The sequence below is a fragment of the Vitis riparia genome, chromosome 14, assembly GCF_004353265.1.
Source record: "Vitis riparia cultivar Riparia Gloire de Montpellier isolate 1030 chromosome 14, EGFV_Vit.rip_1.0, whole genome shotgun sequence".
NCBI lineage: Eukaryota > Viridiplantae > Streptophyta > Magnoliopsida > Vitales > Vitaceae > Vitis > Vitis riparia.
In genome coordinates, this window is record NC_048444.1 from 24,576,930 (window position 1) to 24,594,309 (window position 17,380).

The 17,380-nt window shown below is 32.5% G+C and overlaps 1 pseudogene; it reads right to left on the bottom strand.

The window, feature by feature from the left end:
- Positions 1-4,065: 4,065 nt before the first annotated feature.
- LOC117930564 lies at positions 4,066-14,122 on the bottom strand (annotated as a pseudogene).
- Positions 14,123-17,380: the final 3,258 nt, after the last annotated feature.

Below are 17,380 nucleotides of genomic sequence, written 5' to 3' on the forward strand. Positions count from 1 at the left end.
AATAGGTGTTAGGATTAAACTAAAGTAAGGCATGATGTAATAAAGTCAAACTTGACTATCCTCTTATTGTCCCTTTTATGCATTGACACTGATTTAAACATTTGATTCATATATCTTACATTGTACATAATTTAAGTGCATTAGGAGTTACATAGAGAATACAAGTCATAGGTTTCTTGTAAGTAAACGATTTGTCCATAATTGGTTCATGGATTTAAGCACTTCAATAGAAACTATAGTGCATTACCTTCTAATTTGAGGGATGATTTGTCTTGGTTGTTGGAATAGGTTTTCCATAGTGAGTGCACTAGTGTATGTAATGCACACTAAATAGGATCTATGGTAAATCATGACGTAAGGTTATTAGTTGTCATGATTCATTAAGATATTATATTGCATGAACTCTTAATCTTGAGAGGATATTGAGTTTATGTTGAAATTAATAGGAGACTTTAACCTATGAGTAAGACCCTAAAATGATCATATATCTCTAAGAATTAGATCATTATTGATGAAGGTTGGTAGCAACATGTATTCTCAACAAAAACATCATAATATCTCATGAGTTTGAGATAACGTGTCCCATTGGGTGATCCAAAAGACATGTGATCATGAAATTTGTAGTCGTAGTAATTCCTTTACTGTAATTCGACATATGCTCTTTGGAGTTAGATTATGTCAATTGATCACATAATAAGTAAGATTTGTAATTCAAGGATTGTAAAAGTAATCTTAATAGGTGATAATACTATCTTGTTAGATTATAGACATCAGTTTATGGAGAGTCTACATTTAGTGGATATCAAGTCACAAACCTAAACTCAATCTCATTGTTATTTACATAGAGAATTGAAGTATAATTGATTCTCTTTAATGGAATGTTGAATCAACTTCAAAATTAGATTTTGAATGAGTCAATACTCCTATGGGTTCCAGTGGTTCCTACTCTGAGCCCATATACCATGATGACATGATTTATAAGGGTGGATTGACTCTAGGTTCACTCTTATGTATAAGAGTGTTTTGGTAATTGCACAAAATTGCACAAGAGATAGTAAACAAGGTCTCTGAATTTGGTTAATTGATTAATTAGACAACCTTGTTGGGTTAATTAATCAATTAGTGCTCGGTTTAGGCTAGATTTAGTGACCTAAGCCCATATAGGCTTAAGTCACTTAAGTTCAATAAGGGAACCTTATAAATACCCCCTTAGAGGGTTACAGTTTTAGGTTAGTAGGCTTCCACCTCTAGAGAGAGAGAGAATCAAAGTTCCCTTCCTTCCAAAAGCTACCATTTTGAGTGTCAAGGTCATAGACACAGTCAATGGGGGGAAGACTTTGGATGTACGAGACCTCCACAAACTGCAAACTTCTTTTTCATAGGCTTGGATTCAATCTGGGAACATCTAGATCGCATATATGAGTTTCAAATCTTTAGATCTTTATTCTAAAATGGTTTTTGAAGCCACTGTTTTTTATTGTGCTAATTTAGAGATTCCTAGGGATAAATGCATGTACCTTACAAGATTCAAGGCCTTTGAATGGAGTAATCTAGAGTTCCCAGCAATAGGTATTGAAGTGAAGACCACTAAGCTCACAGGAAAATATTGGCTTCGTCATAATCCAATTCTAAAGTTGATTTAACACTCTACTAAAGAGAATCGATTGCACTTCAGTATCCTATGAAATTATAACGAGACGAAGATCAAGTTTGTGACCTACTATTTATTGCATACAGACCTTTCATGAATTGGTGTCTGTAATATAATATGATAGTACTATCCTTTATCAAGATTACATTTTCAATCCTTGAGTTATAGATCCACTTATTATATGATCAATTAACGTACTCTAGCTCTAAGAAACATATATAAAATTTCCACTAGAGGAAATGCTATGGTCATAACCTTCTAAATCACATGTCCTTTGGATCAACTAAAATGACACATTGTTTCAATCCCTTGAGATGTCATGGTATCTCTATTGAGAATATCTATTGTTACTAAATTTTATTAACAGTGACCTAATCCTTATATATATATATATATATATATATATATATATATATATATATATATATATATGTATGTATGTATATAACTTTAGGGTTTTACCCATAAGTCAAACTTCATGTTGACTTTAACACAAACTCAATATTCTCCCAAGGTTGAGAGTTCATGCAGTATAGTAGCTTGTGAATCATGACAATTGATAGTCTTGCATCATGATTTATTGTAAGTTCAATTCAATGTGTAACCATATAATTAGTACACTTATTATGGGAAACTCATCTTGATGGCTAAAACAAGTCATCCTTCTAATTATAAGGTGATGCACTATAATTTATATTGGATTGCTCAAATATATGAATCGACTACAAACAACTTATCATCTTATAAGGAACTTATGACTTGTATCCTCTGTGTGACTCTTAATGCACCTAAGTTATATACAATGTAAGGGATATGAACGTAATATGCTCAAACAACCAATTAATGCAAATGAGATAGTAAAGTAAATAAGAAACATAAATAAATAAATTTATTAATGAATCCTTCTTGACATTACTTAAAAAAATGTTGACTAACAAACAAGGATTTCATGCACTCAACCCTCAGAAGTGCAAATATCCTAGAAGTTATATATTTGATAAAGAAGAATCATGAGTAGTAATATAAGATAAAACAAAATAAAAAATAAACAAATTCTTGAGAAGTTTGACATGTTGAAAATTGGGATAATATGAGAAATAAATCCTCTAAAATAATTCGACCATATGCACTAAATACCAACCAAATGCACTAGTAACAAGAAATTACTAGGGTTAAATAAAAAGAGGAATGTTACAAAGTATGCTACAATTTTTTTTTCTTTTTAAATTTTATTGGCCACCAATCATCCCATTCAAAAAATTTACATGAAAAAGGTGGAAAAAAACAACATATTTCCTTTTATTAGTATCTTTATCTCCTAAATTGAATGTGAAGCCAAAAGGAGAAAGAAAAAAAATGGAAAAGGCCAAGAACAACATAAGTCCATGAAAGTACTCCAACTTTGCCCAAAAGAAAAAAACCTTAAAAAGACACAAATCATCTCATACAAGACATCTTTAAGGCAAAACCATTATATCCTCATTCATCATTGGAAAAAACAACAAAACCTTATTCTCTATACAACTCATACTCTACCATTCATGGACATCACCACTCCAAATGCCCACACCCTTCAAACTTATTCATATATTGTGTTTGTTCCTAGAGATAAAAAAAAAAAAAAAAAATGTCCACTTAGGTTTATCATAATTGAAAAGTTAAAAATAATACTAAAAGGAAGATTAGTTTTCTATAGTTAGGCATCCATGTGAACGAGTCTACTAATCAATTGATATTTTATTGACATAGCAAATAAAAGAAACATTCAGGAAGTAATTATCTTACTCATAAAAAAGTATGTGTATCTTAAAATATTTTTTAAATGAATGGAGATAAATTTGATTTACAAAATTTAGGGTTATTTTTTCCTTTATTTATCAAATTATTGAGTCAAAACCCTTCTTCCATTTTTTTTTCTTTTCTCAAAAAAATTCAAAAATAACTTTAATGTAATGTAAACACAGTGAAAGTTATCTCCATTAATACTTCACAAATTACCACTCAATCATCAGCCTGAACTGGCTAAACAGCACAACCCTTGTGTGAAGGTGAAAATGGAAACCTGAAGTTCCAACTTGCAGATATATAAACAAACACAAATAACATAAATAATTAGAAGTAGATTTCTATTGTTCAATCATCAATGTGATATTACCTGAACATGTTCCTATAGGAATTATACATCTGCTTAACACTTTAGGAAGCACATGATTTCTTTTAGTAGAAGCACTCCTACTTGTTATTTTCAATTACATACAGAAAGCTCCCATAAACTCCATGTCAACATGGTGTGGGAAGGCTGAGAGGGTGTTTGGTCATCCTCTGGAAAAGTGGAAATTCCATCATTCTCTCTTGTTTTCCATGGAATTCAGAACCATTCCATCTTGATTTTCATGTCACTCTGTATCATGGTTTTATGGTTCAAGGATGGACTGCTGCTTCCAAATTCCATGCAAAACAAATCAGAATTAATGGTTTCATCTCCATTAATCTTCCTAATGCACCCTGAAACTCCAGAACTACAGCTACTGTTATTTGAATATTCTTGCACCACATTTAGGAACCAAGAACAGGTTACTGATCTTCTCCAAGACGTTCATCCATACACTTGGTTGAGTTGTATTCTGCTGCGTCCAAGATTTCATTGGAGTATGTTCTTTTGGGCATGTGGTTTTGAGATTCTTGTGCACCGTCTGGGTTGTATTCATCACCTCTGAGCAGCACAACCACCTGCATATAACAACAGAAAAACAAATTTGACTGCTACCCAATGTTTGCTTGCCTATGGGGCTTGTTTTCTTTTTCAACCTTTTTTTCCCTTCTACTTTAAGCATATATCCTTGAAAGGGGTTCTAAGGGCAACTTTTCAAAGAAGAAAAGCCTAAGACAAGACCTTAATAAAGCCTGGTTCTATGTTGTCTCCTGTAAGAAGGAAGGCACTATTGGTTGGTAGTGATTGCTTCTTGCTTTAGAGAAAACAAAGTAAATTTTGCTTTAAAAAGCAGAAAAGTACCTCCAGAGTGAAACCAATCATGGTAGTTTTAGTTTTCCAGAGCACAAAAACGTATATAACATTTATTTAGTGTTTCACAATGTGGGATAGGAGGGCATGATCATCATTAAACTTAAACATTTGAATTATTAAAACAAACTTCTTATCGAAGTGATGTATTATTTTGCTCAATTGTTGTTTACAGCATGGGCCGACTCGGCCAAATCAGTATGGTCAGAGTCATTCACCAGAAAGGAGAAGCAGGTCATGTTACTAGAATGCTCTCCCTTTATTAGAGGCATGATGATGGACATGACCCATGAATGGAAGGAAACAGTGGTAAGGTCAGGATGACTCTGAACAAACCATATGGAGGGGGTATCATGCACCTTCCTAAAGTTGGTACTTGCCTGATTCATTCGAGGTCGTAGAACTGGAGACTGCTCAATGCACAGAGAGGCAGTCAGGAGCATGCAATCCATCTCTTCTTCGTCATACTCATCAAGAGCAGGATCAACAAGTTCTGCAACAGAATTTTTGTACAGCAAAGGTTTTGCCTGCCAAAAAAGAAGTTGAAACAGTCAGCAAAGGCTTTAATTTATGACAGCATGTGATGGTATGTTCAAATTCTGCAAAAGAAAACACACCCAAACCACAAGGCTTTGCTTCATATGGTCCACAGCTCGGCGACCTGTAATGAGCTCCAAAAGTAGCACCCCAAAAGAAATATATCCGTTTTTTCATCCACTATGCCATGCATGAAGTATTCGGGCGCAAAATAGCTGCCATACAAGTAAGGAAAGCATAGAGTTAGCAGAACTTCATTAGCCTTCAATTCATAAGCCTCTTAGGCTTACCCACCCAAATGTGCCTTCAAACTTTGTTACGTTGAAGTGCGTCCACTGCTTTGGTAGCCACTTTGCAAGACCAAAATCACAAATCTGGATTAAGATGGACTGAATTAGACATTGAATGATAAATACAAAGAAAATTACAGCATAGATTTTCCATAATAGGATAATTGACATTATAAGAGAGGAATCTAGGATTAATAGAGTTAAAATATATACAATAAAATTACAAATTCTGTCCAATTTTCTATAATGAAGTCATCATCAATTCTGGAAACTCCTTGCTGCATGAATGAATGCATTGAAGCAATGGCGGAAAAAAAATCAGTGCCTTTCATAATTCATGAAAGTAAAGCTAAAAAAAATGACTGACAGAATAATCCAACAGAAAGAGCAACTATACTGGTTTCCCAACTTGGAAATTGCAACAAAGTAAAAGAAAAAGAACAAAAATCCTGATCTTTTGATAAAAAATTGATAAGGAAAAGCCTTGGTTAGGCTTAATGGCTACATGGAACAAGATATAAATTCCTTAAGAACTAAACCTTGTTTGGCTTACACCTTAATTGTCTTCTGGATGTGAGGAATATGCAAAACACCTGAAGAAGTGCTGCTTGAGCCCCTGAATTGTAGGTATCAAAGTTTGAGGCTTCTATGTGGCACGTCCTGGTAAGGCTAGCCTTACCATGTACACTAACTAAAATAGGTTTCTAACTAAATCAACAATATATTTTCTCATGATCTATTTGCAATATTTTTTAATTGAATCTAAAATTGAATAAATTGGAAAAACATCAATTTCTTTTATGTCCATGATCATAGAGACAATTTCTGTATACATCATGATTTTTCACCTTTCAAATTAATGTTTGATGATGATTGAATAGCCCTAAGGTGTGCTAATCTTAAATTTCAAATAATTGAGTCATGCATAAAGAATGGTTATGATAATTAAAGGGGTTATTCTTGTGATGAAAATAGACTTTTTTTGGGTCAGCTAATTTTCTCTTCCAATCAGTTGACTATTAAGTCAAAAAAAAAAAAAAAAATCAGCTTGAATTATTAATCATGACTATTTGTTATTGACTCAAGAATGTTTGTAGACAGGCTCAAACTCTATTGTGTAATTACAAATTGCAGTGGCCTCAGCTAATAGGCCCTGAAATTTGAGTAACAATTTTATTTGTTGAACTTATTTAAAAGTCTCGTTTCAATAGAGTTTGGATAACCTGTTCGTAATGTAGCGTAAAAGCTTTGTTCAACTTTATAAGGTAAGAGCTCTGGTTTTCTTCCTTTATGATTTTCTTTCTGGGAATTACATGTATGCAAAAGTGCAAAAGCTAGAGTTTCTTCCCCCATCCCTTTCTCTATATGATTTTTTCTTAAAAATGATTCATTGCATTACTTCATTCTTGAGGACAACACTTTAAGGACAATAATGAGATAACATATTTTCGTTGCTTAAACTTATGAGAATTCTCTCATTATATCTAAATGATTTGTGATTACCAATCTTCTATTTCAGTTCTTTAGTTTATGCAATTTCTCTACGCTCCAATAGATTCTCAATGTAGTGTTTCTTTTGAAGAAGCTCTAGGTTATTCTAGGTTTTGTTAAATTATAGCCTTCCAAAACCTTCAGAGACTAGGTTTTTCCATGGTCTGCCAAAATCACCACATGAAATACTTTTCTCGACAATTTTCAACAACCATCAACAAACATTCCTTTTTTGGTTTTTCTTCACCTCCAAGATAAGATTCTCTTGATGGTTTTAAAAAATTGTCAAGAAATTTTACCTTTTATTTACATTGACATTTATGATGATTTTCAAGGGGATAAAAAAATCATGGCCCTCCTCTATAGTTTTTCACACTCAAGAAAATCTTTTTCCTTTTATAATAATGTCTCCTTTCATATTGTCTAACTAAAACAAAAACCTTTCATTCTCCTCTACTTCCTGCAATCTTATCTTAAAACTAACTATAACCTTTATTTTCTTTGGATGAAGATACGCATTCATCAAACTTCATGTGGTTAAAGATGTTGAGTGTAAGAAACTACTCCTCTCCTCAGGTATTGTTGAGGAGTAGGTTTTTCACATGGGAAACAACTTGGGGTAGGTTTTATTTTGGACCAGCTCAAAAAGAAGGGTTGGAGGATCCCAAATAGATGCTATATGTCTTAAAAAAATGAAGAAATGGCTGACCTTATCCTCCTTTAGTGCTCGAAAGCAACTATTTTGTGGTAGCTAATCTATGCCTTTTTTGGAGTTTAGTGAGAGATGCATTCTTCGGTGAGAGGTGCCCTTTTGAGTTGGCATGCATTTTTCATCGAAAGAAGAGGAAAAAGGCTTGAAAAACTACTCTTTTATACTTATTTTGGACATTATGAAGGGAGAGAAATAGGAGAGCGTTCAAAAATATTAAGGCAACCAAGCTATTAAATAATCATTCATGTACTTCTTGTTGGAATAGGTCAAGGTGCCAATAGGAGATTGCTCCCTGTCCATGTTGGACTTTGTGGAGTAGTTAGGCTCTAAGTAAGACATGGTTTTTGTTTTTTGTGTTCCCCTCACCTTGTCTTTTAGCCTTTTTAGCGTCTTTGTATATATCATTATAATTTTATGTGCCCCTTTAGGTGTTGTTAATACAATCAATAATTTACTTTTAAAAAAAAACACTACTGTTCTATAAGAGATTATTCCAATAATGCTTAAGTCACAAGCTTGTATGCTGATCAAATGATATATTGTAAACACAGTACATATCCCATAGGTAAAAGGTTGATTGGAAATTTAGGTCTTGTGGCATTTCTAGATAGGGTATGAAAGGACACACTCATAATTTCACTAGAATATCATTATCGTAATAGGTGAATATCAAATGACACAACTTTGGTGAAATGAATTCTAATATCCTGGTTGTAGAATGTTCCTTGACAAAAAAAAAAAAAAAAGAAGAAAATGATGAATAGACATTTATAATCTGAAAAAGTTTCCAAGTAAACTCACTTAAATCTTTGTCCTTTCTAGTTGATATTAGTGATTGAGCAATCAAAAAGATAAATTCCTGTAGAAGCCGCCAAATAAACGATATATTGACACATTTTATCTTATCAAAACTATAAGTAAACTAGAGATGTTATCTAAGCTTTGCTCCATGTGAAAAATACTTATATAGAGTCCTCTCTTGCTTCAACAAAAGAAATGAATGCCATGTACTCTTATCTTTTCTCCCAATCTTGCTTCATGCCTTGTCAACTTAAAGCTTTATTAAATTTAAAGAGTAAGTTGTTTCATTTTCATCTAGCTAATTTCTATAAGACTAACTCAATTATGTTATTGCTTAGAAATTTAGAATATAGATTTGAAAAGTGCAAGAATACATAACTCAAGGCTTGCACTAGAGTGAAATGAGTTGCAATTTACTCAATTAACTCAATATATCTGTTATTGCATAGGATATAGTTTTGAAATGTGCAAGCCACATTTACGGCATAAAGATTTCTTAAAGTCTAGGTGCAAGATGCAATTGAAGGTGTGCACTTGAGTGAAGTAAGACATAACCTAGGGTGCATGTGCAATTTTGTAAAATATTGTAAACTTGAATATGCAAAAATATGTTTCAAATATATTTAATTTGTAGAAAGAACTAAGAATGATGGGGCAACCTTAGGAACTTAAGAAAGGAAAGGAAAAAAAGACGGTTGTGCTCTTTAATAAGACATTCTCCCTGGCTGGTACCATTCTAACAACTATGATCAAGAAAGAACATGACTGTTCTATCACTCAAGTAAGATACGTTTAGGTTTGGAAGGGAGGTGAAGATTTTTTTTCAAGGACAAACTACTCAATAGGAAATGATCAAAGGATAATCTTTTAGCATATTATTTGGTGTGAAAGTAGACCATTAAAAGATTGTTTCCCTAGGATATATAGCATAGTATCTTCGGTTAGAGGTTAAGCTTGTGTGGAATTTAACTAGGAATGGCTTTTTCTCTAATGGATCCTACTATAATTTTATGACAATGAGGGAATCTTTTTTGTTTCTAACAAAAGTAGTTTGGAATTCCAAGGTGCCATGTAAGGTTAGTTTCTTCATTTCATAGGCCAGCATGGAAGAAAATTATCATGATTGATCAACCTATGCAGAGAGGATCTTTTTTTTAATTGTTGTTGCCTTTGCAAGCATGGAGTTGAGTGAGCAAACAACATTTTGATCCATTGTAAGTTGGTTTATAGCCATTGGTCTTTGGTTTTCTCATTATATGGGGTGGCTTTGGTGTTGTCATAATCAATTAAGGAGATTTTGCAAAGTTGGCAAAGAGCTTTTGTGGGATCCAACCACAAAATAGTTTGGAAATTAATCTCTATTTGTTTTGGAGTGTTTAAAAATCTTAGCACTTTTTTGACAATGTTTTTGAAAAAAGTTATCAAAAAACAGTTTTTTAGAACAATTCTTAAAAATTATTCTTAATTATTTTAAGGAACATCTATTTGGAAACTCAAATATGACAAACAATATTCTCAACTTATTTTCCATGAAGCTATACACTTATGATAATTCAAAATTTCTCAAAGTTTTCTTCATTTTTTAAATTATCTCTTACAATATTCTAAAAGAACACCTAAAAATACCTCAAATTTGTTCTAAAAAGCAACCTATTTTCATACTAGATTCTCAAAAAATGGTTTTAGTTAAAAATTTGTCAAATGAGTTTTTCGAGTTAAAAAACTGTTTGATGTTCTAAAGAAAAAAAAATGTTCTTAAAAACCGTTCCCAGCTAAGCTCTTAGTATCTTTGAAGGATCTAATAAGTCGATAATGGCAACAAAGAATGCTTTACTTAAAGCCTTGTTTCTTTGGAATAATGAAGAAGTAGGATTCGTAAACCTTTTCTTTTTGTGTAGATAGATTGGGAGTGGGTTAGCTTGTTAGATGTTGTGTCTTTGAGGAGTATCTTGTATACATCGTGTCTACTTGGTTTGCAACCTTTTAGTTAGTGCTTTTAATTTATTACGTTTTTGTTTTGTCTATAAAAGAAAAATAAATAAATAAAAGGAAAGATACGTTTAGATTTAATGTTTATGTTCATGCTCTGAAATATTCCATTGTTTGGAAAGGTCGTGAATATTGGCAGAACCTTCCATACTTTGATGCTTTAATTGGTGGTGGATTTAGTTCATCAAAGCGGCTTATGCAGAAATAAAGACATGCCAAGCCAAATGCCACTGCAAACACTGTCATAAAGACCCATAAACCCTGTACATGACCGCAAGGCATCCGTTAGAGAGCACTCACACTTCTATGATTCCATGTTTGCCACACTAAACCAATGACTAGCTAATTGGTGTGCCAAATCCTAATAAAAATACCTAGACCACAAAAATTAAATAATTTGACTCCAAATCTTTACAATATATAGAAATCGCTGGGATCTTTTGCTTGATCTATGTATGGGTTTCGTGGCTCTTTATAACAGAATGAAATCTTACGGCAGTGCTTCCTATATCTGGAGAAATTGTTTTATGCTAAAATTGACTTAGATATGCACAACAGAAGTGAAGGCTATAGATATACATAACCAATAACATCAGGCATTTAAAAGGTGTAGGTAAAACAAAATGCATGGCAATAGCATTATTGGAAGGAGAAAACTCTGTACAAGAAACAAAAAGGGATTAATAAATGTAACCAGCCATTAATGTTTTGAACCGTATGGATAGGCATATTTATAGCTTCAATTAACAGTTTGTTTGGATAATGCTGGTGAGTCTTAATCCTTCAGTATTGAGTTTATATCACACACATCTACCAGAACTGACCTGTTGCTGAAATTGTTTTCAAGGAGAAAACACTGCATAAACCTGAATGTAAGTGAAATGAAGCATTAACAATTAGTTGTGCTTAGGTTTGAGAGGTACCTGAGGCTCAAAATCCTCTGTGAGCAAAATGTTATCAGCTTTTATATCTCTATGAATGATTCGCCTTTGACAATGCTCGTGAAGGTACCGTAGGCCATCAGCTGTTCCTAAAGCAATTTTATACCTACTACTCCACTCTAGTTTACTCTTTGTAACTGGAAACCATAAGGGAACATATAATAAACTGAACTAAAAATGAGTAATAATCCAGAAGCAAGAGTGTGAGAATTATGAACAAACCATGAAGTAGAGATCCTAAACTCCCGAGGGGCGATAACTGCAGAACAAGGTGCAGTCCTCCTTGAACGCCATACCCTATCAACTTAGCAGTATTGGGATGGTTTACATGAGCTATGATGCCAAGCTCATGTAAAAAGCTCACTACCCTCTCTTCTGGTGTTCCTTGAGTCAGCCGCTTAATGGCAATGAACTGCCCATCTTTTAAACGACCCTTATAAACTTCAGCATAACCACCCTTTCCAATCAAATTTTTCTGCAATAGAAAGGAACCATTAATCATATAGTTGAAGCATTGATCAAGATTTTGTATTGATTTTCAACAAAAGTTAAAACTTTATTTTTTGAGTGGGAGATAAACTTTATTTTCAGGGGGTAATCTAGAAACTGAGAATATAGTAAATACACCATCAGGTAAAAAGGAAAGAAATTGCAATTCAAGTTGAACAAAAAAAAAAAAGGATTGTCGGTTTCAAATCAGGAACAAACAACAGACCGTGGTGAAAATTCTTTGTTGCATTCTGGAGTTCAACTAAGCTGAAATTCTTCCATGAACTGTTGAAAGTATTTACAGCAAGCACATTCTCTCTTGCACTTTGACTTTTTCCTCTTGATCTCTTTGACATGACAGGAGTTAAGGATGGGAAACGAATAACTGAATTCTTTGTGAACCGATTGAGAAATGAACGCCAGTGTGAACGTGCTCTTGACCTTTTGGATTCTGAGCTACCAAGACAGGAAGTTTGCATTTCAGGTACAAAGCTTTCAGCACAGAATTCTAGAATTCCTTTAGGAGTGTGTTCATCTTTTCCCTTCTTCATATCCAACAATCTCAAGTCTACAAGAGAAAATTTAATGCAGAAGGGAAGAGAAAATTGAAACACACATGCAGGTAATTCAATTTATATAGGGTCATAAGAAATGCAGATATTACCTTGGGCAGAAACAGAGGAAGGAAACCGAGAACCTGATATTTTATCTCTAGCAGAAACAGCCTCATCTTTTGGGGTCTTTTCCAATAATTTTCTGACATTCTTAGCCATTTTCCTGCAAAAATAAGCATACTGTCAATGAAGAATCCATGACAGCCAAACCAAGGAAGAGAAAGATCAAATTCTACTAGAGGAAGAGATAGAAATCACCAAAAAGGAGATAAATAACTTCATTGAAATCATCTCTAACAGAATGGAAGAGATTAAAAAAATAGCATTGCGTGAGTAAGATTGCGTAAGAGACGAAAGCTTAAAATCATCTGCAAAATTTACTAGGCTGTTAATCAATAACCCAAAACCTACCAATCAATCAATGAAACAAACAAACAAAATGAGCTCAAATTTACTCTTGTTTCCTACAAAAAAACAGAATTCTCAAAACACATAAGCAAAAACCAAGAAAGGTAGTAAAAAAATAAAAATTAAGCTGAAAACTTTCATATACACATTACGAAAATCTTTAGAACACAAAAACATAATATTCTCCAAACACATAAGGTAAAGGTCAATATTTTTTTAAAGAAAATGTTGGATACATATGAAAGCAAACCAATAACATAATCCAAAATTGCACCAAATATGAATTCTTAGCCTCAAAAACTACTAGAAAGAAGAATCGTATATAAATCCTATAAGCTAAATCTAAATTCTATTCTCATGGCATAAAAGATGCAAAATTCAAATAACTAAATCTTAAAAATTGTTATCAAAAGGAAAAAGAAAAAAAATCGTTGGATAGATAACAATTTTAAAATAGAAAAACCCCCAAATCGAAAAGCTAAATTTGAAATAAAAATAAAATAAAAATAAAAATTATCAAATATTAAAAAAATAAAAATAAAAATAAGCATAACAGTTGATGGTAAAATCTCTAAGTCTGCCATATGATCATGTAAGAACATAGAATCCACAGAACCCATTATCTTAAACTCAAAGAAAAAGGGAAAACAACAATTCAAAAACACACAAGAAATGCAGAACACATCGCATCAGAAGATCTAAATTTCCTCGTCACCACACAGAATCACTAAAAGCCCAGAAGCCAAAACTCAAAACCCAGTGCAGAAATTGAGGTAAGACCAAGACCAACACGTACCATGATGAAGAAGCCTTAGAATCTCCAGCAACCTCCATGGCAAAAGCTTGTAACACCAGACCCCAACAAAGAAAAGGAAACAAAAGAAGAGAGGTCAAAAGAAAAACGCAATGCAGTGGCCAACATTTTCCTACACGCTCAGGATGAAGCCTTTGATCGTTCATACATATTTTTTTTGCTACAAAATCGGGTGTATTACCATGTGAAAGCTAAAAATGGAAAAAATAAATGTATCAATCGCTCTGTCAGCAAAAGGGAAGAGTGGGGTTGGTTTTACAGATATATTGTCTGTTGTTTATGAATTGGAGAGAGGAGAGCGTAGGAAGCAGTGTTGCAATGGGGGGTTGACACGTGGGAGAAGCTGTGGAGCGACTTCTGCTCCCAACCTTGAACCCTTTACAAACAGATTCAGAGTTAAACGTTGTGTTAGAGAAGACTCAGAACACAATAGAATATTTCCCCATGTTCAGTTTTGGCCTTATGTTCTTCATATTCCCTCTATTCCCAATGTGGGACTTTGGGTTCTCATTTTTACCCTTGTTTGATTTTTATTTTTATTTTTACATTCAATTAATAGAGTCTTAATTTGAATAGCCAGAGTTTGAGACTAAGGGTATAAATAAATCGATAAAAATATATGAATTAGTAATATTTTTCTTTAATTTGATTGATAAATTATTTTTTTGTTTTTATTCTGGTTTCATAAAAATTCTATTATAGGCTATAGTGAATTTATATAATCATTTTTTTTAAATTGACAGGTAATCATTTTCATTAGTTTAGTGAATTTAAATAAAGATGTTTAATTATTTTATGGAAAAAAATGTGGGTTCTCTTTTAAATTTCTATTTAACTACAATTTTCCCAATAAATTATAAATGCCTTTTTAAATTAATTTATTTTCATGTCTCGAAATCTTTAAATAAGCTTCTTCTTCTTCTTCTTTTCAAATGAATTATTTGATAGAAAATAATAAATTTTCTAATTTCTATGAAATGAGATAATTATTTTAAGGCTATATTTGGTTCCTGGAAAATACGGGAGAAAGAAAATTGGGAGGAAAAATAGAAGGAAAGAAAAAGCTAAGAAAATGAATATAAATTTTTTCGCTTCCATGGAAAATTTAAGGGGAAAAAAAAAAATTCATTTTCTTTTGTTTGGTTAATCACGAAAAAAAGTTAAGGAAAATAGAAGGAAAACAAAATCAATAATTTATTTTAAATGGTTATCAATTTATTCGATAATAAAATAAATTAATCCAATAAAAAAAACTATTGAAAAGAGTGAATTTTTCGACATGAAACATTGAATATACGAGTAATAACTATTTTTTATTTTCAAGTGAACAGTTACAACTAATAAAAAGCTCTTAAAAAAATTCAAAAGGATTTTCGAAATCAAAATTTAGAAATAAAATATGTTCATATAATGTAAAAATAAAAAGCTACTATATAAAATATAAAATTCAAAATTAAAAAGGATTTTCTAAATCTAAATTTAAAAATTAAATTTGTAAAAATAAAAAGATACAATATAAAATATTTTTTATTTGTAAAAATAAAAAATAGTAACTTTTTAGGGAATCTTTTTGAATTTTAAATTTTATATTTTATGTAGTAGCTTTTTATTTTTAGGGTATATGGAAATATTTTATTTCTAAATTAAGATTTAGAAAATCTTTTTGAATATTGCTTTTTATCGATATAAAACAACAATCAAGCCATCAAGAAACATTCATTGAAGTCGACTTCAATTATGGCAAACACAAGGTGAAAAAATAGAGCATGTCTTCATCAAATACAAATATGGTGAAAAAACAGAGCAAGGGAAGACAGAAGATAGAAATAAAAAAAAAATCGAGAAGAAAAGGTCCTTGGAGGTCACCTTCTCCAAGCGTCAAACAAACAGAGCATGGGTAGACAGAAGATAGAAATAAAAAAAAATCGAGAAGAAAAGGTCCTTGAGGTCACCTTCTCCAAGCGTCGAACATGTTTGTAAAAATATGGATACAATGGAGAAAAAAACACTCTCAAACACTCACTTTGATACAATAAAACTCTCAAAGTTACAAAATAAGAACAAGAAGAAAAAGAACACAAGAAATGCTCAAACAAGTCCTTGGAACTTTGTCCAAAGACTCTATTTCCTCCCTCTTCTAGAAATCTTTTGGGAACTAATGGAAATAGTCTTGGGATTGATCAAGCTTTTTCACTTTTCTGCATAAGATTTCAAAAAGAAGAAAAGTCATATAAAGCACTCTTGGGGTTGAAAAATGGTTACAAGGATGAGAAAAAACCCATTGTCTTCCTCAATCTCTTCATCTTTGTAACATTCAAAAAAATTAAATTATATGTTTAATTCACACATTAAACATGATTTAATCTCAAATGTGTAACTCTCTTACACTTAACCTCTTAAGTTTTATAAAGTTACAAAGATGAGAAGACTCATTGTCTTCCTTAACCTCTCAAGTTTTGTAACATTTCAAAATGTAATCATATGTGTAAATACCTCTTAAGTTTTGTAACATTCCAAAACTTAATCATGTGTTTAATTCACACATTAAAAGTGTAACTCTTCTTACACTTCATTTTTAACCAAAATATATATATATATATATATATTTATATAAATATAACAATCCCCCACTTGGTTAAAAATAAACATCAACCCTTATAACCTCAACAGTGAAAATGCATAAAATAAAATATCTTTCGATTTGAATTTTACCTTAGTTTAATTGTCACAAAGCTCCGTTAAATCCCAAGTTGCTTGTAGCATTGAACCAGTTATTCCTTGTAACGAAACCGGTAACAACACACACACTTCCACTAACCACACGAGTACCCATTAATTTCTTGCTTAGCACTTTTATGGCCATGTGCTCAATCCATTCACGAACTTTCTTGAAAGAAACTCCAACTCTCATGAGAGGTGGCACCACCCCTAAGTTCACATAAGTGAAATTCTTCCAGCATCCTTGTTACCTTTAAGATGCTTGTCACACATAGACTGAATTTCATTAAAAGCTTTAAGCTTAACCCTCCAACGGTAACAACCAGCATTAATTATCACAGATGGAACTTACATGTTCTAATGCTGTCACAACCCACTTATCAATGACTTGTTTTTACCTATTGAACTTAAGACTGGTCATTTCTTAGTATTAAGTTGGGTTATTATCATTGGTGAATTTTATTTAAGGAGTTTTAGTCCCATCCCTCTAGATGTTATCCTTACTAAATCTCTTGTAAGAGGTTTAGTAAAAGGATCCGCCAAGTTTCCACTTGACCGCACAAATGAGATTGAGATGATTCCATTTTGAATCAATTGTCTCACATACTCATGTCTAATGCTTATATGTCTAGACTTCCCATTGTACACTCCACTGTACGCACGAGCTAGAGTGGCTTGACTGTCACAATGTATCGACACTGTTGACACATTATTTGCAGTAAAAGGGATGTCCATCATGAGATCCCTAAGCCACTCAGCTTCTTTTCCAGTTGCAGCTAGAGCTATAAACTCTGCCTCCATGGTTGAGTGTGATATACAAGTCTGTTTCTTAGATCCCCAAGAGACAGCCCCACCACCAAGTGTAAACACCCAACCTGTGGTAGATAAATTATCTCCCACACT